The sequence below is a fragment of the Bos indicus genome, chromosome 11 (genome assembly GCF_029378745.1).
Source record: "Bos indicus isolate NIAB-ARS_2022 breed Sahiwal x Tharparkar chromosome 11, NIAB-ARS_B.indTharparkar_mat_pri_1.0, whole genome shotgun sequence".
In the NCBI taxonomy this organism is placed as follows: domain Eukaryota; kingdom Metazoa; phylum Chordata; class Mammalia; order Artiodactyla; family Bovidae; genus Bos; species Bos indicus.
Window position 1 is genome coordinate 25,142,739 of NC_091770.1, and position 20,747 is coordinate 25,163,485.

The 20,747-nt window shown below is 47.7% G+C and overlaps 1 long non-coding RNA gene across 1 annotated transcript in view; it reads left to right on the forward strand.

Moving 5' to 3' along the window:
* Positions 1-20,747, forward strand: part of LOC139185754 (uncharacterized) — a 95,668-nt gene that overhangs the window by 27,989 nt on the left and 46,932 nt on the right. Inside the window, exons 1-2 of the long non-coding RNA XR_011569227.1 lie at positions 1-3,961; positions 17,059-20,167. The exon at positions 1-3,961 is cut by the window's left edge and continues 27,989 nt beyond it. This is a non-coding gene — a long non-coding RNA (uncharacterized lncRNA). The remainder of the gene's footprint in view (positions 3,962-17,058; positions 20,168-20,747) is intronic.

The following is a 20,747-nucleotide window of genomic DNA, read 5'->3' on the forward strand; positions in this document are numbered from 1 at the left end:
TACAGTTACAGGAACCTTTAACCAATGAGCAAAGGAACTTGTCATAGTATAGATAGGGGAAGAGAAAACATATAGAACTGTTTTTGTGCTTATTTCCTACTAAGTTGAGACTCTTCAATAAATCATTTTTATTTGTGAATTCTTGAAGTGTCAACATACAGTTCTAGCGATTCACAGGCCCTAGCTTTGAGCAGGAATGGCTTAAGGTTAAGCTTTTTAAAGATAAACGAAACCTCCAAAAAGAGACCTAATTGTGGGAAAATGGCTTTTGAACCAGGAAACATGAGTATTATGAGACTGTTCACAGTGGGAACTCAAACAGAACTGGCATCATTCTAGAGAAGGAATGAGGAGATGCGGCAGGTGGCCACGGTGGGCTGTGTGCTCACCAGAGTCGAATCGGAGCAGAAACTAAAAGTGAACGATAGTAAACGAGTGCGTTCACAGAGAAGACCACCACACAGAGGAAAACAGAGATGCTGGGAGGGGAAGCTGGGCTCCACCTTGCCTCCATCTCAGTTCTCTTTTCTCCTGTCTCCTTACAACTGAATCGCTCCCACATCTGTGATTCATGGGATCCAGTCTCAGTGGTGCTGGTTCAAGAGAACAGAGAAGCCAAATATGATGTCATTAGAACTTCAGTTCCATCCTTAGATTTCTCAGTCACGAAAGTCAATACTCCTGAGCCCACTTGTCTGTTTCTCTCTCTGCTTCTGTGCCTCCCCAGGGCACAGCTTTCTCCTCTCCCCAGACCTCCACCTTAGAGATATCAGTGCCTCTTGGATATTTCTCTCCCTTGTCCTTTTACTTCTAATTCTGCTTGTCAAAGGCCCAGAGAACCACCTTTCTTGGCAAAGATGTCTTCAAAGGTGGGAAGGAGAGTCGAAGAAGTGGGCCAGCCGGGGCCCCCTTAGCAGGACAGCGCTGGTTGGGAGGCCTGAAGCAATCACTGATTAATAATTGTATCCTGTCAAACAGTAAGTGCGTAGGTTCTTTGTGGCCAGATGACCCTGACTAGGATGCTGTGACTCAGAGTGAGTTATTCAACCTCTCTAAGCTGCAGGTTCTTTAATTTAAACTGGGTATGATGATTCCTACCTCATGGACTTGGCTGTGAGGGCTGAATGGATGATCCGTGAAAAGCACAGGACTTTGAGCCTAGTGGCTGGGCGTATCTCTCTGTGGCCCCCAGGGACACGGAAGTGCAGCCACCTAGAGCCCAGGATGAGGGACTTCTCCCCAGTCCCTGAATCTAGCTTCCCAGGGCCAGAGATCCCCTCTCAGCTGCTCTGGGCTCTCTCTCTCACTCCCTGCTTCTTCCTCAAGACCCTGCCTACCTGTCTGGGGGCTTCCCTGCTTTCCTTAGATGTGGGAGGAAGGTGCATTTCATCTGACTGCCTGGTTAGTTTGATTTGATGTTCCTTGACTGTGCGCCTGTGATGCCCTGGGTCTTGTTGTGGGAGCCTCGGGCATTAGCTTTCGAGGTGTCAACCTGGGGGGCTGGTTGGGAAACATTCCCTCTTGGACATCCCGGCAGAAGGGCTTCCCTGCTCTAGCCGATGCCCCAAATCTCCAAGCAAATGCCTTCTCTGAGCCCAAGATCTCTGCCCTTGCTCTGTTCTCTTTGCTGCTCTGACTGGGCCATGTCCCCTCAGTCCCCTCAGTTGGCTGGGCCCTTACTGCCTGCCCACGACAGAGACCCTGAGGCCAGCAGTGCTCCTCCTCTGACGGCCCTGGGACTGCCTGGAAATATGGCTTTGGGAATCAAAGGCAGAAATCCGAGGGCCAGAAGGAAGGAAAGGAGGAAAGAAGGGAAGAAATAAGTCAGTCACTGCTCCATCTCAAGAGCTCAGATGCGGTGCTCCTAGGATTCTGTCTGTAAAGGTGAGTGCCGTGCCTGACACACGTGTAAGTGCCCCACAAACGTGTCAGGTGGGCATTGATCTAATATGTCTGCTTATTCACTTATGAGAGTCAAAAGGAGGAAATACCTGCCACCCTTGCTTCTCTTGTCTGTCTCAGGGCTAGCACAGACAGCATGTGAGATGAACTTCCGACGCTCAGTAACTCTTCACCGAAGATATTCTGACACCGACATGGGTTCACCTTCTCCCTGTTGGTGCACAAAGCAGGATAGTGTGAACAGGATGGGGAGGCCCAAGGACTGGGGAGTGAGACACTGTTTAACCTACTTAGCGAATCTGCTGCTTAGAAACACAAACAAATACCGAGTGTGCTAATTACGAATGACAACAGGGTTTGCTGGTTTTCAACACCTGTCAGTCATCTCATTCTAATCTCCTGACAGCCCGTGAGATGGGGCGAGCATTCTTCCTGGATTTATGGATGTGCTGCTGAGATGGCCAGGGAAGTGGAGGGCTGAGCAAGTTTGCACAGCTGAGCACAGATTCCAACCCGGGTCTGAGTGTCACCGCCTCCTGGGCAGGCTGCTCTTCCCATCACATGTGGGCTCCTTTTGTCTCCCAGTGTGGAGGGGTGACCACTCTCAGCACCCACAGGAGGAGGGACCTACCCCAGGTCTCAGGAAGCTCCTCATGCTGACCCTGTTCAGCCCCTTAGGCTGATGAACTAGGGCGATGGGTTTGGCAGGAGCACTGGCCTCGGAGTGGGACAGCCCTGGGGTTCCAAACCCAGGCATCTACCATCCATGACTTCAAGAAGGTCACCTTCTGTGCCTGGGCCTCATTTCCTTCAACTATAAAATAGATAGCTAGGGGGAACCTACTGTATATAGCTCGGGGAGCTCAGCTCAGTGCTCTGTGGTGACCTAGATGGATAGGGTGGGGGGTGAGAAGGAGTCCAAGAGGGAGGGGATATATGTACACATATAGCTGAATCACTTTTTTGTACTGGAGAAACTAACACAACGTTGGAAAGCAACCATAACCCAATTTAAAAAGAACAGTAAGTGGGGGACCCAGGGAGTGGGGGTGCATCATAATTCCAGTTTTTTATACTTGCTGTGAGTTTCTCAGATTTGCCCCATAAATGTCCATTTAACTTTGTTAATTTGACAGAGACTCCTCAAGCCCACCCAGGAAGAGTCCGTGCAGGGTAGGGAAGGCCTTACGGCAGGTGTCAGATGAGAGAAATGCTGAGGGTAGTGGAGGCTGGAAAGGAGTAACTCAGCATCTTCTTCAAACAGACATCCTTTGCACGAATCCATAGGCCTTTGCAGTTTTCCAAGTGTTTTGCACACTTAACCTGGGAGAGCTGGAACCCCATTTTATTAATACAATTGATGCTGCTGAAGCCTGGGAGGGGGAAAGAATACTAGTGAGTTCTTACTCCTGCCCGGCTTGCACTGGGCACTCTGGGACCTTTGTCACCCTTCCAGAGGCCCTCCCTATGGGGTCAGTGTTATTGTGCCCATTTACTGTTGAGGAGACTGAGGCTCAGAGAGGAGTAATTTGCCCGGGATCGCACAGCTACCAGGTGATGGGACTAGGGTTGATACCTGGGGGGCTCTGATTACAAAATCTCTGCTTCATTCATCATGAGGACAGGACAGGGACCCTGCTCAAGGGTAGCTTTCCGGACATTCAGTTCTTTGGCCCATGTTCCCCTTGTTCTGCTTAGAGACTTCAGAGGACTCTGAGTTGGGAGCGGGTGGCTGTGCTTCACCTTCTCAGATGCATCCCGTTTGCACTGGGCTCCCACTTGGCGCCGGCTTGGCTTCTTCAAAAGAGACTGAGAAGTCAGAGCCTACAAGCTGCCACTGGACCCTGCAGCCTTCACCTCACCTCTTCCTGTCCTGCTTCCCGACTAGGAGGCCTTCCAGTGAGTAAGTGCTGGTGGGCAGGGCACTGCCGGTCATCACCATGCTGCTTAGGCCCCTGCAGAACAGGCTCCCGACCCGTCAGAGCTGCTGGGGAGGCCAGGTGTCCCCTCTGGATCTGGAAACCCGCCCCCTGAGGCTGAGGTGTTGCATCCCTTGATGGTAATACGTTCAGGGCTCTTATTTCTGTGGCTCAGGAAGCGAGGGTGGACGAGGGAGAGTGAAAGGGTTAATTTAATTTTGGCCGTTATTCCTTTTTGGCATCTGCAAGTTAGCTTAATAGGATCTCAGCTTTCCTGTTGCCTCACCAGTGAAACAGAAACCAGACCACAAGGGGGTCTGGAGATGGTTAAACGGCGATGCCTCTGGTGATGCGTCCTGGTGGGCTGTGGGGCCTCCTTGGAGATATCATTAGGAGATGATGCTAGAAACGCCAGGCTGGGCTCCCCTGTCACCCGGGTGGGGGGGGGTGGGCAGGTCATGGCGGGGGCTGGGGGGTGCTCCCTGGGAGGCCCGGCTCAGGCAGAGGGCAAGCAGGTATGTGTAACATCTGCAGGTGTGGGTGGGGTCCTGGCTCCACTGCCTTTCCATAACACCTGGGAGTCCTAGCCTGCCGGGGTTCTTGCCTCTCAGGTTTCAGGGCATAAAACAGCACTCAGCTTGGCACACAGCACACCTAACTCAATATTTATCAGCCCCACCAGACTTCTGGTCTTTCTCCTGCTCCTCCACTCCCAAGCCTTTGGGATTCCCCTTCTGTCTTCCGGAGGTGCTCTTCCGGCTCTTCATTTCATGGCCAGCTCTTACTTCAGATCTCAGTCTGAATGTCACTTCCTCCAGGAAGCCCTCTGAAACCAGGCTGGCGGACTTCATGGTGCTCTGAACTTCTCTTTTCAGTCTTGTTCCTACCCTGCCCCATTTCTCCATCATGGTTTCCCCATGCGGAAAGCAGGGCATGGGCTCCTTCACGCTGGGGCCTTGGCGGCAGGCCCCGCAGAGGGTTTGCACCACTCACAACCTTGAGGGTGGATGGGGGAAGGAAGGGTCACCGGTGTTCTGACCCACCAAGCCGCCCTCTGGGAGCCAGGAGAAAGGGGATTTAGCCAATCCCGAGGTCAGGACTCTCCTGCCAGGATCGCTTTTCTCTCCACTGTGGTTTTCATTATTTTTCATTCCCAGACTATTTTGGAAGCTGGCTGCCATGGGAACTGAGTCTTTGGAAAGCCCCGGCCTCTTTTCCCCTCCTGCCCACCCCCCCTCCCTTCCATCTCCATTCCCTCTTAATTGGTTTTTAGTTCCCTGGCTTTCAGGCTGGTCTGTTTATTTTGATTGCAGCTCACAGAACAAATCCTTAATGAAGCAGCTTGTGGGGAGGGCCATTAGCAGCCGCCTGCCCCTAGGGAGTGGGGGAGGGGCTGGACCAGAGACTGCCAGGGCCTCCGGGAGGAGGCGGTGGCCAGGCGCAGGGCGGCAGTCTGGGGTTCGGGACCAGTCTTCCTTCACGTACAGTCTGGAGGAGGGAAACAGAGCAGGTCCTCCCCTAGCTGTCTGCAGTCTCAGGCCGGAAGACCCCACAGCTCTTTTAAACAACCCTTCACAGGACTCCCCCAAGTCCTCCCAGTGACCCTGAAGTGGTGCATTCTATAGATGAGGGGAGTGGGGAGCAGAGAGGTTGAGGGACCTAAGGCACCCTGCCAGCAAGCCTGTGATCAGGAGCCATCAGACCTGTGTCTTTTTCCTGGTATTCCCAGTTTCCCAGGAACGTTACTCATCCTTAGGCCGAATTGGCAGTATATGGTTCCAGCTAGGCTCTTCCAGACCCTGGCTTTGGGAGCCAAGACCTCTTTGTCTGGTGCCTCGGTTTCCCCACCTGTGATTCTAGTGTGGAGCCATCTGGGCCTTACACTACTTACTGGACAGCTTCTCAGACTGGGTAAGACTGTGTGTGCCCTCAAAGAGGAACAGATTGTATGAACATGGGTCACTATGGTGAATGTATAGAAAAATGTGTACAGTTTTCCTAGCTGTAACCAGGCTAGAAGCCCCCCAGGCTCTTTGACTGTCCGTCCTCAGGGTGACCTCAGGGGATATGGGTAGTTTTCCCTCTCATATTGACCTCATTCTGCCAGAGCCATTAATTTTAGAAGCAAACACACATAGGGTGTTGGAATGGAAAGCTCCCTATGAGATCAAGCCCAGTGGCTTTCAAACTGGTGTTAGGAGCTTCAGCTCCAGGACTGGGAGTCTGAGGACAGAAGCAAGGGGAGCCAGCCTTCTCCCCACCGCTAACTTCAGTCCAAGGGACTCAACTTTTATCTGCTCTGTGTCACGGGGTCATGTCTTTTTTTTTTTTTTTTTTTAGAAAAGAGGGCTTCCTTTCTGTCCTGGTCATGGTTGCTCTCCAGAATACATTCAGATCAGATGGCCATGCCCCTTTCCTTTTCAGTGACTGGCTGGAAAGAGACACTTTTGACCCATGAGGTCTGATAGGGCCCTGTGGGAAAAGCTTCTTGCTCCTAAAAATCAAACACAAGAAATACATTCCTCTTCATTCTTGGCTAGGGGAGTGCCTGGTCGTGATGTCTGGTACTGCGGTAGCCATCCGGTGCCCCTGAAGGAAGCCAGTTCAAGGACAGAGCTAATCCACAGAGAACTGCAGGGAGCCTGATGACATTGGTGGGCAGCTGACCATACCAAACATAAGTGGTCCTGTCTTTGGACTTTATCAGATGATAACTTTATTGTTTAAGCCTGATGGAATGCACTACCTTTTGGTTTTTGATTTTTGTTGTTTCTTTGCTTGCTTTTATAATTTTTTGTGTATGTGCTAAATTGCTTCTGTTGTGTCTGAGTCTTTGTGACCGTATGGACTGTAGTACATCAGGCTCCTCTGTCCATGGGATTCTCCTGGCAAGAATACTGGAGTGGGTTGCCACGACTTCCACCAGGGGATCTTCCTGACCCAGGGATCGAAACGTGTCTCCTGCATTGGCAGGCAGGTTCTTTACCACTAGCCCTGCCTGGGAAACTCTCTATTATTTACAATTAAATGCAAATTAATGATGTGTACTTCGAAAACTTTGACCTAACTCAGCCCCCACATTCCAAAGACAAAGTGACTGAGGCCCAAGGGAATTGGCAGTGATGGGGTCACGGTCATGTCCTGATTAGTCGTAGAGGTGGTCCAGCATCCGAGGACTTCTGACTTTTGGTCTAGGGCTCTAGGTTTGGATTCCCAGCTGGAGATCTGGTCTCCTGGGGTTGTCCCAGCTGGCCTTGCCTTCTGGTCTCTGAAGGATCTGGGCAAGCTAGGGAGGCCCTGCATGGCTGAGAGAGTTGGGACCAAGGGGGCAACATAGACCGAGGGCCTCTTCAGTTGTGGGCAGCTCCTGAAAAGCACATGGCAAACGGGTAATCCATTTCTGCGCCAGGCTGTGAGACTGAAAAGGAGAAAGTGAGGCATTCAGGGTTAGCCACGTATACCAGTTAGGAAATAAGTTTGGCTGCTTAAAATAAACCTTCAACAAATTAAACAGTTATTTTTCTTATGTAATAGGAAATCTGGAGATAGGCAATTCAGAGTGATACAGCTATTCAAGAGAGTCATTAAGAGTCAAGACTCCTGCTATCTTCCTTCTCTGCCATCCTTCATTTAGAGCTTTTATCCTCATGGTCATTAATGACTGTACCACTTCCAGACATCATAACTGAGTTCCAGGCTGGAAGAAGTGGGTAAAGAAAAAATTTGTACTGGCCAGATCAATGTCTTTTTATCAAGAAAACAAAACCTTTCCAGAAGCCTCACTGTAAATTCTTTCTATGCCTCATTGGCCAGGAGTATGGACATGTTTAGCTAGATTTGGAGGAACTGAACATTTTTAACAAGAGATTTTGCTGCCCCAGACAAACTCAAGATTTTGTTAGAAAGGTGAGAGAGGGAAGTGGATATTGGGAGGCAACCAGTAGTCTTCCACAGCAGGATTTGCACAATCTTAGCAGAATGACTGAGCCAGAAATAAAACCCAGAGGGTGTGAGCCCCTCTCTGAAAGGTCCAAAGCTGCTCAGGCCTCAATTTGCTGCTTCCAGGGTCTCCACCCTCTTAATCATCTCCCTCACAGATGTCAAAGTAATCGTTTCGCAGCGCACCTTCCTGACCTGAAATGTCCCTTTGCCCATAGGATGCAGTCCAAATTCTTCGGCTTCGTATTTAAGGTCTTCTCTCAGGCTGCAAACCAGGTCTTTGGGCCAATTCATTTCCCGTCCCCATCCTCAGCTTGCCTTTCCCCCATTTGGACATTGCCCCTTAAGTTATTCTCGTGGGCCATCTCCTATCCTTTTCTGCCTGATCGAATCCTACCACCTTTAGGGTCACCTCATCCCCAAAACTGACTCAGCTGCTCTGGACTTTCCCTATGGTTCCTTCAGGCATGATAACTTGTGTTACTCAGATCAAATATTTGTCCTGTACCAAAAATGGCACCCCACTCCAGTACTCTTGCCTGGAGAATCCCATGGGCGGAGGAGCCTGGTAGGCTTCAGTCCATGGGTCGAGAAGAGTCAGACATGACTGAGCAACTTCACTTTCACTTTTCACTTTCATGCACTGGAGAAGGAAATGGCAACCACTCCAGTGTTCTTGCCTGGAGAATCCCAGGGACGGGGGACCCTGGTGGGCTGCCGTCTATGGGGTTGCACAGAGTCGGACATGACTGAAGCGACTTAGCAGCAGCAGCAGCAACCACCCCAGAATTAAGCTCCCTGAGGTATGAAAACAGGCCTCATGTTTATAGACCCAAGTCTTACAAGTGGAAGATGCTCAATAAATATTCACTTTCCTGGAAAACAGTTCATCTTGAGCAACCTCAAGCCCGGGGCCCTGGGAGAGTCCTTGGGTTATGGATGGATTTCAAAATGCAGAGGTGGAAATATGCTCACAATTATGCTCACAGTGATTTAGGAAGTTGGGAAGCTGGAAAGTCTGTGGTCATTTGAACCGCTGTGGCCATTTGATAGGCAAGGATCCTGTCTGTCTTGTTTACCACTGCGTCCCCAGCACACAGTGGTGTCCCTGGCATTCGTAGGCATTGAATGAATATTTATTGAAAATGATATGGGAAGGCACTAATGAACAACCAGCAGTTGGATCCAATAGGCCTGACCCCCTTTGGGACTTGCCCTGCAGCCTGGAAAAAGCTCTCTCATCTCTCAATCCTAATGGAAAGAGTTGAACCTCTCAAGCCCCTCAGGAGAGACCACCCAGGGCCTCTTTCTCCTTCCAGTTGTCCAGAGTCAGGACAACAGTGTGCCAGCCACGAACACAAGTGTCCTCCCATTTTGAAGGGCCACACACAATCTAGCAACTTGAGAGGCTAAGAAGTCACTCAGTGGTAATGGGAAGAAAGAGGCAGGAAGGAATGATTTTAGGGGTAGACAACAAACAGCATGTGCTACTTTTCTGTTTGAAGATAAGGGAATAGGAGCTTGGAGAGATGAAGGGACTTGCCCAATGCCCCACAGTCAGTAAGTAGCAGTGCTGGGGTCTATCTGGTTCTAAAACCTCTTTATTTCCAGTCTGTTACTTTCATGATGCAAGACCAAAGTGTGCCTTGCAGTATGTGCAAGGCTGGGTGGGGTATTCAGAACCTGGGAACCTCTGTCTTAGGGACCAGTAGTATGGCAATGGCACCCCACTCCAGTACTTTGACCTAGAACATCCCATGGGTGGAGAAGCCTGGTAGGCTGCAGTTCATGGGGTCGCTAAGAGTCGGACACGACTGAGCGACTTCACTTTCACTTTTCACTTTCATGCATTGGAGAAGGAAATGGCAACCCACTCCAGTGTTCTTGCCTGGAGAATCCCAGGGAGGGGAAGCCTGGTTGGCTGCCGTCTATGGGATCGCACAGAGTCGGACACGACTGAAGCGGCGCAGCAGCGGCAGCAGCAGTATGGCATTTCAGACACAGGCCCTCTGGATTCGTAACTCCTTCCCCTTGAAAATAGACTTTATTGGGTGGCGATGGATGGAGTGGGACAGAAAGAAGATGCTATACACCTTCATCATTTTTTGGGGTTTGTTTGTTTGTTTTTTGTTGTTGTTGTTTGTTTAGTCATGCTGTGTGGCTTATGGAATCTTAATTCCCTAATCAGGGATCAAATCCATGCCCCCTACAGTGGAGGTGTGGAGTCTTAATCACTGGAACCCAGAGAAGTCACCTTCATCTTTTTTAAGCTCTTAGTTTTAAGCATAATATGCATTTAGAATCTGTGCATGCTCAGTTGTGTCTGACTCTTTGCGACCCCATGGACTATAGCCCGCCAGGCTCCTCTGTCGGTGGGGATTCTCCAGGCAAGAATACTGGAGTGGGTTGCCATGCTTTCCTCCAGGGGATCTTCCCAACCCAGGGATCGAACCCAAGTCTCCCGCATTGCAGGCAGATTCCTTACTATCTGAGCCACCAGGGAAGCCCCTGGTACAGGGTACACAAGGATAAATCATCTACATTGTCTGGTTCAATGAGTGACGGCCATCATCACCACAGAATGACTGGGAGTGAGAACCAGAAGTGCCCATCGGTTGTGCAGTAACAACAGCAGAAAGCCTGGTGACTAGTACAAGGCTTCCTTTTTTAAATTAGAACTTTGCCTTTTATATACTGATCCTTGCCTTAGGAAACTAGCCAATCTAAGCATGTCCTAGTCTGATATCCTGCTGTAAGAACTTCTGCAACCCCGCAAAGAGGAGTAAAATAAAATGCATTCATTTCTCCTAACAAAGTGTTATTTAAGAACTGTCAGTGTAGTATTGCTGCTCTAGATCAATGAAAGTCAGTTTTACTTTATCACAACTTTTTCTAATTGAGCAGTGGTTTTCCGTTGATAACATCTAACAATTTAGAAAGCCCTCTAATCTCACCCCTGTCTTGTACTGCTTTGTCATAAACTTTATTTGTCTGTAAGGGGAGAGAATGGCCATAGAATTGTCAGCAGATGAGTACCAATGAGTCCACAGCCAAAACTAGTCCCACGGGTGAACAAGTTTAAGGCTTTGCTTGGTTGGTGACCTTTAAGAGGATGAACTATAGCTTGGCTGCCCATCTCAGAATGCTACAGGCTCCATTTTCCTCCACCCTGACTTTGTGTCCCAGAGGGTAGATTTGGGAGACAAAATCTCCAAAACCCCTTTTGCTGAAGAATGCAGCTGAAGATAGTTACACTCTGGTTGGGAGCCCAAGATGGGAGGTGTAGAAGTGACTCTTGGCCAACTGTTACTAACTTACGTGGGGTCATCTCAGTCCAAGTTACTTCTCCATAAGGCTGAAGGCCCACTCTTTGTAGGATTCTCATTGTAACCCAGGTTCTTGTGCATATTTTACAAAATGGCACAACCTCTCCAAGAACAGCCTGGAATTAAAGTGGCCAGGTTGGGGAACTTACAATATGACCCAAACGGCCCATCATAATGGTACCTTAGACCAGCAATCAATAAACTTTTTCTGTACGGGGCCGAACAGTCAATGTTTTAGGCTCTGTGGGACACAGAGTCTGTGGCAACTCTTCAGCTCTGCCGTTGGGGTGCAAAAGCAGTGATAGACGGTACATAAACAAATAGGCATGATTGTGTTCCAGCAAAAACTTATTTACAAAAAAAAAAAAAAATCCATGGGCTAGAATTGGCCTGCGGGCTATAGTTTATTGAACCCTGCTCTAGTGCATACCTCAGCTGCCAACAACATAATCTTGGCAAAACAGTAAAGGTGGGGCATGCCTGGGAATCAAGACCTCAAGGCCCATTTGAAAACCTCCCAATGAATGTAATACAATTATCCCTTTTAATGGAGTATGAATATGTTCTGCTGTTTTTGTTTGTTTTTGGCTTTGGGAGCATGTTTGTTTCCAGATTTGTTGAAACCTTTCCTTGTTGAAGAGCATCAGAATGAACCATTCAATTTTGTGTTTCCTACTAGAGGGGTCCCCATCTGATGCTCTAGTGATGAGGACCTCCCCCCTACCCTGTATTCCTGAGATGATCATCAAAGAGTTCTATAAGAAGACATTACTGCTTACCCCAAATTCCTCACCACCCCCAAACTTCAGGCAAAGTAGAAAGGATGAATGGAATTTTCAAGTTAAACTTAGCCCAGCTTTCAGAAACAGCTGAATTTCCCTGGTTCAAAGTCCTGACCTTGGCCTTTCAACTTCTTTGAATTAGGATTTTTTTTTTTTTTTTTTGGCCACACTGGACAGCTTGTAGGATCGAACTCAGGCCCTGACCAGCAAAACTAACCACTGGGCAGAGTCCTAATCACTGATCCTAAGACTGGTCAGCTCCTTTGAGAGTACATCAACTGTCTCCTCATGAGCTGGTAACAGGCCTCCTCATGAGCTGGTAATGTCTAGGAATATTACCTCCAATTATTACCTGCAATCTTAGACACTACCCTGTTCAGTTCAGTTCAGTTGTTCAGTCATGTCCGACTCTTTGCGACCCCATGAATTGCAGCACGCCAGGCCTCCCTGTCCATCACTAACTCCCGGAGTTCACTCAAACTCACGTCCATCGAGTCAGTGATGCCATCCAGCCATCTCATCCTCTGTCATCCCCTTTTCCTCCTGCCCCCAATCCCTCCCAGCATCAGAGTCTTTTCCAATGAGTCAACTCTTCACATGAGGTGGCCAAAGTACTGGAGTTTCAGCTTTAGCATCATTCCTTCCAAAGAACACCCAGGGCTGATCTCCTTTAGAATGGACTGGTTGGATCTCCTTGCAGTCCAGGGGACTCTCAAGAGTCTTCTCCAACACCACAGTTCAAAAGCATCAATTCTTCAGCACTCAGCTTTCTTCACAGTCCAATTCTCACATCCATACATGACCACTGGAAAAACCATAGCCTTGACTAGACGGACCTTTGTTGGCAAAATAATGTCTCTGCTCTTCAGTATGCTATCTAGGTTGGTCATAACTTTCCTTCCAAGGACTAAGCCTCTTTTGATTTCATGGCTGCAATCACCATCTGCAGTGATTTTGGAGCCCCCCAAAATAAAGTCTGACACTGTTTCCACTGTTTCTCCATCTATTTCCCATGAAGTGATGGGACCAGATGTCATGATCTTCGTTTTCTGAATGTTGAGCTTTAAGCCAACTTTTTCACTCTCCTCTTTCATTTTCATCAAGAGGCTTTTTAGTTCCTCTTCACTTTCTGCCATAAGGATGGTGTCATTTGCATATGTGAGGTTATTGATATTTCTCCCGGCAATCTTGATTCCAGCTTGTGTTTCTTCCAGTCCAGCGTTTCTCATGATGTACTCTGTATATAAGTTAAATAAGCAGGGTGACAATATACAGCCTTGACGTACTCCTTTTCCTATTTGGAACCAGTCTGTTGTTCCATGTCCAGTTCTACCTGTTGCTTCCTGACCTGCATATAGGTTTCTCAAGAGGCAGGTCAGGTGGTCTGGTATTCCCATCTCTTTCAGAATTTTTCACAGTACCCTGTTAGGAGCTTCAATAGCCAAATACTGCAAGGGCTCCATATCATAGGCCAGTTTTACTATTAACATCCTCCTACTCCATGCCCACACAAATAAAAACTTGGTTTTTGGAAGAAACATTATAGAAATGTAGCCCTTGGACACTGATGAAAAAAGACATTAGCAGTTACTGCTAACAACCTACAAGAACAGTAGAATTCCAGGGATTTGATTTTTGGATGGATGCTTCCCAATTAAAGAAACATAGATCATCCTTGCCAACTGGAGGGCCATCTCAAACAGTAATTTCCCAGTGAGGATGCTTAAGACTCCCCCCAAAGCATATCTTCCAAAGGAGACTCTATTAAGAATTTCTGAAAATCGGGAAAGACTACCCTCAGACCTTCATATTAAGCAGATGAAAGCATGAGATGGACGTGCTTCCACATCTTCAGAATAATATTGCACAGATGCCTAGAGTCACAAATTAACACACTCTCCTTTGTCTAACACTCTGCCTTTTTCACTTTTGCCTGTTTCTTTTTACTTTCCTCTTTTGTGGCAACAAGTTTGCTGATAGTATGACTGTTTCTCCATTGCCTAAGTTATATTGAGAAAATGTCTGTGGTCACTATCATGTTTACTGTTGCTGTTATTCTTATTTTGGTGCTATCCATACAGATATCAAGAGATTATCCAACTTTATCATTAGACATCTACACCCTCAATAGAGTCTGTGCCCCAGTAGAGGACAACTTGTGTGTGTGTGTGTGTGTGTGTGTGTGTGTGTGTGTGTGTGTACAAATCCGGCCTTAACTTCTTAGAAATGTTTAGGTATCTAAACATTTGTTGGGATCTTTAAGACCCCAACACCCTCTATGGAATTTGTCTCACTGAAGCATGCCTCAGGGAACTAACAAAATGAAGTCACATAACTTACAAAATGGTAAGACACACCAGGTAATTCTAGAAAATTACCTGGAGGAAATATTGATTCACTTTTTCCGTGCACCATCCAAACAGTGATTTCTATAATGAGGGATATATCAGTGGAAGACAGAAATGTATTATTTTTTTGTTGTTGTGCAGTTACTCAGTCGTGTTTGACTCTTTGTCACCCCATGGACTGCAGCACACCAGGCTTCCCTGTCCCTCACTGTCTCCCAGAATTTGCTCAAACTCATGTCTATTTAGTCAGTGATGCCATCCAACCATCTCATCCTCTGTTGTCCCCTTCTCCCGCCTTCAGTCTTTCCCAGCATCAGGGTCTTTTCCAAGGAGTCGGTTGTTTGCATCAGGTGGCCAAAGTATTGGAGCTTCAGCATCAGTCCTTCAAATGAATATTCCGGGTTTCCTTTAGGACTGAATGGTTTGATCTCCTTGCTGTCCAAGGGACTGTCAGAGTCTTCTTCAGCACCAAATTTTGAAATTCTTTGGCCCAATGGAAATGGACAAATGATCTTATATTTTCTGTTAGCTAACCAGGGAGTTATCAGTACCATTGTCAACATTTTGGGTTACACCTGGATAAATATTACTTGACTAGATATAACAACCTATTTGAAACTGAAGGAGATGGCCACGTTTCTGATAAACTCAAATGGATTCTAGGACGTGATTTTTAACCTGGTTTCAGTAACGTAGGATTCCACAAAGCCTAAACACCCTTTTCGTCTTCATGTCCATGGTGGTTGCCAAGGGTAGACTCTCTGGAATCTTGACTGTAGGTGTACAAATAAAATCACATCATATGTTTCAACAGCTCATCACCTGGCGAGTGGAACAGGGAGGCCAGATTCATCCCACTCCCAGCTGTTACTTCTGTGATGATAACGTCACCTGGCATCCTGACAGTGATGTAGAGGCTGCTTTTGTGGCTGACCTTTTGGTTTGGACAGAGAATGGCCATAAAGCGAAGGGTCTGCAGGATAAGAACCAGTACCCTTCTCCCATCAATTATGCAGTTATCACCATGGCCTGTCTGGATTTCCGTAGCACTTTGTTCTTCACTCATCACCTTGCCTTACTTGAGACGACCTTTGCCTTAAGAAAATAATCAGTCCAAATAGTGGTTCCACTTCTGATACCCACAATGAAAACCATGGCCTCACTTCTAAGAAGACATTGTTTCAGGAGTCTGTCTACACATTCTACCTCAGTGCAGTGGGTCAATAAGACTCAGTTTGCTTGTGTCATCTCAGGTTATATTTGGGATAGAAGGCTTTTCATAGGAATTGCGTTGGATTTGTTTTATTATCTTACACATTTAATATCTGGTCTAGAATCCTCTGGAAAAAAAGTCATGTTTTAGATGTTCTTCTGACAAAAAACTTTTGAATTTTTTGAGGAAAAGAGCTATACAAATCCAGGGAGAGGCCCAGCATGCATGCCTTAATGAATTAGTTAATTAATTCCTTTGTTTATTGAACAACCATTCGGGACAGCTGTTATGTACAGAACCCTGTGCTAGGTGACAGGAGCACAGCAGTGAGCAAGGCAAAGGTGGTGTTACCCTTGGTTAGCTCACAGAGGTGTTTCTTGAAAGCATGAGCAGTATTCCTTCATTAGTTCAGCCAGCTCTGCCCTATCCATGGCCCATGGCTAGGGGAATGCTCTGAAGATTATCCAGGGTGAAATAGTCTCCTTGCTATAAAGCTGCTCCAGTTAGTTCATACGCTCAGAATTTTCTTGCTATCATAGAATTCAAGAGTTGGAAGGGACCTGGGACATGGTTATCTAGTTTTTTATTTTGTAAATTGTATTTATTTTATAAATTAGTAAACTGAGACCAAAGAAAACTGAGGCCCAGAGATACTGCAAAACCTGTCCCAGAATCACAGAGCAAGTGTGTTTGCTGTTTGTGAGTGTGATTACGTACAAAAGAGGGGCATACAAATCATGTATTTTAAATAAAATGAGTCAGAATCAAGATCATTAAAAACAGGTTTTCTGGGAATTCCCTGGCGCTCCAGTGGTTGGGACTCCATGCTTTCACTCGTATGGGCCTGGTTTAATCCCTGGTCAGGGAACTGAGATCCTGAAAGCCACACAGCTCAGTCATGTTTTTAAATGAGTTTCCTGAGATTACTGCAATTGGTTAAGAACTCTAAGTCTTTATCTTTAAAAGCAAAAGATTGTTCAGTTTGAATATTGCAGCATCAGTGTTTCCTCTGTTTTGGGAACATTAGGATTTTTAAAACTTGAATTAAAAATATCACATAAATTATTCAAAAACATCCTCTACTATTTACATAAAGCTCATATCCCTGTTGCCGTGTTAGAAATAGCACGTTATAGCCCCACACTGATATCTAGGGTTGAGAGTTGTGGGGAGTAAGACCCTTAAGAGGCATCAGGCCCCTTTCCCTGAGCAGACAGGCAATTCTGAGACAGAAGGGGTCACTCAGAGACAGAGACCCTTGTGGCTACGTCTTCATTGTGAAGTTAGGATCGGCCCTCCCAGACTTGCTGACCCCTGAGTGACCCTTCCAAATTCAGATAATCCGGTAGGGGTCAGCCCACCAGCCCATCACCAGCAGCTCCATTAGAGCCTAAAATGTCCTGGGCTGGGATGAAGGCAAGCCGGGGCCCCTTGAGACTGACCTCGCATCGCCAGTGGAGATAGTCTTTTAGGTCTGGTGTGAGGTCTGACAGAGTTGCCCCAGGCTGGGGAGATAGGAGGGTCTTGTTTCTTTTCCAAATTGCAATTGTTGAAGGAAGAGGGACTTCATTTAGAACCAGCATGGACCAAAATTTGCTTGGTTCTTTGGGGATCTATTCTTTTTTGCAGAGGCGCTCTGAAGGGATGGCTGGAAATGGCACCACCAGGGTAATGTGAGGGGAGTGGAACCATATGACGGAGGATAAAGCCCAGAGAATCCGAAGCTGGTTCGCAGACAGCGGAGTCGACCGGAGGGGAGATCAACAGACACAAACTTAATCCCTGTCCTCAAAGAGACCTGCCCACCGGGCTTTAGCAAAAGCCTCTGTGCTTTTCCTCTGTTCCTGGAGAATTTAGACAAAATAGCCTTGAGCCCCATGAGGCAGGGGAGCAAAAGGCCCTCCCCAAGCGAGGCCCACCCCAAATGGGACTGGGGCCTTCATGGATCTGATGAGGTCTGCGTCTGGAGGGACTGAGGCGGGTGGGCTATTGGGAACAGGGCCCTGTTGGGGAAGAGGGGCTTCAGCATGTCCTTGGAGCTGGAAAGAACCTCAGAGGTCATCTAATCCAATCCCTTCACTCTGGGGGATGAACACTGAGGAACAGCAGGGGCGAGGCCCGCCGTGTCACACAGGGCCTATTGCGTTTCAAGTGCAGAACTTCTGACCCTAGTCAAACCCTCTTCCCAGATCCTCAGCCTAAGTGGAAGTTTAGGGTTTTTTGTCCATTCCTTTGTTCATTCATTCATTCATGTGTTCCTTGAATTGTATAAGCTATAATTGTCCGAGGTTTGTAACTTGCCTTGTATAAGATCTGTGGATGTGTCAGAGGCAGCTCACTGTATTGTCTTTGCACCTCAGGAACTTAAACTTTGAGCATACATGCACACACACACAAACACTACACACATGCCCACAGCAACACACACATGAAAACGCATGTGTGCATAAGAAGATGCATGCACATGCACACACAAGTAATTTGTGATGGAGAACCCTACGTAGTTTCTTCCATAATAACCTTATGGACACAAAGGCATGTGGTGTGTGCTGGGGTGGGCGCCACTCTAGTTCTCAAAGAACGCATCCTGGCCTGGACCTTAGAGATTATCTATTTTATGTGTCTGCCCAGCTCCCTGGACACTGGCTTGCACAAATGCCAGAATTTGGGGGATGGAATTGAACTGATTTGAAATGAAATGGAACTTAGTTAAGTGTGGAGATAAGTAAGGCCCTGGGTAGTGGGTGCATCAAAAAGGTGGGTTGCAGGGGGAAAGGGCATCAAAAAGGTGAGAAAGAGAAGCGCATGCTGGGTTGAAGGACTAGCTGCTGCTGCTAAGTCGCTTCATTCGTGTCCGACTGGACTAGCTAAAGGATAGTAATAATATTAGGCATCATTAATTGACCACCAACTGTGCATCAGCCACTAAGTCATTTATGTGTATATATGTGATGTCATTTAGTCCCCATGATAAACATGTGGTGGTGCCATTATTATCCCCAAATTATAGATGGGAAAACAGGCGCAGACAGAGTAAGTCACCCTTCCAATTAGTAAATAGCAGAAGTGGAATTCCAGTGCAGGCCTCTGGCTTTAGAACCTCCTCCTGTCTGTGCTGTGTAAGAGGGCTTCTCTTTGCTCAAATGTGACAGCATTGTTTGAATAGAAATGAATGTTCCTCTCAAGAGTGCAGGAGGGGAGATGTGTGGATGTGTAAAAATTGGTGTTATCTTTTGGAAAAATGGCGTGGCAGCACGTGTGGAGAGAGCCTTGAGGGTGTGCTCTCTCTTTGACTCAGTGTTTTCATTTCTAGAAACACAGCCGAAGTTAATAATCAGAAATGTGCACTAAGGTGCACGATTGGAAATGACCTGCATGTTCTCCAGTGGGGAGTGGTTACATAAATTGTAGCATAGTTCTACAGCAAAATATGACGCAGGCTTTAACAATTAAGGGTCCCGTTCGCTGCTCTTAGTTTGTGCCTTAAGCGAGCATTGAGGAAAGGGGACTGTGATCTGTGACAAGAGGCCCCCTGTCAGGAATAGCAAGAAGCTGGGTTGGGACCCCCGCCAGTGCTAGTGGAGGCAGTGAGGCCAGGCCGAGGTGAGGCCTGCAGTGGGGGAGTGAGTCTCAGCTCCAAGTGATCCCGACCCCGGGGAGGGGCCTTGGCCATCCAGCAGCCAGCCTGGACCCTGGCACCGGCTCCAGTCTCTGGGTTTAAAGAGCTTTAAAAGCTCATTAAAAAGGTTCCTTAGACATCAAATGGCTCTTAAAAATCAATATTTTGATGATTTAAGTGCAAAGGAATCAGAAACATATGGATCAAATTGCCCTCAAATTATACAGACTTTAAAAAAAAATGTGTTGGTCTTTAGCAAGCCCCAAATATTTGAAAAACAGATAGAGACATTTTCCTCTTCTCCAGACAGAGCTCAGCGAGGTCAGCTTGGAGTCCAAAAGGAGGTAAGTGGGAGTGGGGCGGGATTCAGAGGGAGACAGAAGGATATTTCTGCAGGTGGCGCCTTGCCATGGAGGCAGGGCTCCAAAGGTCAACTGTGTGGTGTGTGTGTGTGTGTGTGTGTGTGTGTGGTGTGTGTGTGTGCACATAAGCAGCATATATGAGTGAGCCTGGGTACATATTCTCCTCTGGGTCTGCCCAGACTCTCCTGAGCCTCCTTCCCATGGCCAGTCCCATCTCTCTGTGTCCTGGCCATATATATGTATTTGTGTGTCCAGTGTTGTTCCCAACCTAAGGTTTGCGGAGTAAATCCCTTTGGTTCATCCTTCTGGGGTCCATCCTCTCTCTCCAGGCATCTTCCTGCAGTGGATGAGGTGCTGCCTGTCCCTGGAAGCTTTAAGCTGAGATCAACACAAGCATCGCTTGGCCCAGAAGTGATAAAACATTTCTCAGCTGTGAGCTAGTTCTGCAAATGAAATCTTAGGGATAAAGCCCAGTTGTGTAACTGATAAAACAGGAGTTACTAAGGCCCTGATTCTTTCCTGTAGAATGCTTGAGCTCTGACAGCAGAGTTTGAAACCCACAAATCTCATCCTCAATCCTTGTTTTGCAGACAAGGAAACTGAGGCAGCACACCAGCAGAGCCAGAGGAACACTGCTGCACACATTGCTTTAGCTGTGTGTGTGTGCGTGTGTGCTAAGTCTCTTCAGTCGTGTCCAACTCTTTGAGACCCCATGGACTGTAGCTCACCAGGCTCCTCTGTCCATGGGATTCTCCAGGTAAGAATACTGGAGTGCATTGCCATGCCCTGCTCCAGGGGATCTTCCTGACTCAGGGATTGAACCCACATCTCTTGTGGCTACTGCATTGCAGGTGGATTCTTTACCACCGAACCACTGGGAAAGACCTCACTTTAGCTTACCTCAGTCCAAAACATTAAATATTTACTGCCCCCTCCCCTTTCTTCTGATGCAGCCCAAAGTCCTGCTTGGGGTGGTAGATGGCAGAGCCCACAACACCTTGGTGCCAGTCTCATGGTGACGACAAGGTTTTGAAGATGCCTCTCCTGTGCTTAATTCCACCTCTGGAAGGAGGCAGTTGGGGTGGGAGTGGGGAACTCATGCTTTTGAAATCTGCTGCTGGAGCCTTAAAAAGGAGGAAACAGGCCACACCTGGAGCCCTGAGATGCGGACAGAGTGGCTCCAGAGGAAACAGGAAGGGGGTCAGCTGGTTTCCCATCTCCAGCTCCTTCCTTCAAGGTCCTCCCACCCAGGGGAGAGTCTTGGGTGAGAGACCAGTGCTTTGATAGGGATGGAAGTGACTCGGGAGGCCCCGGGGGCCTTTGTGGGGCACCCACAT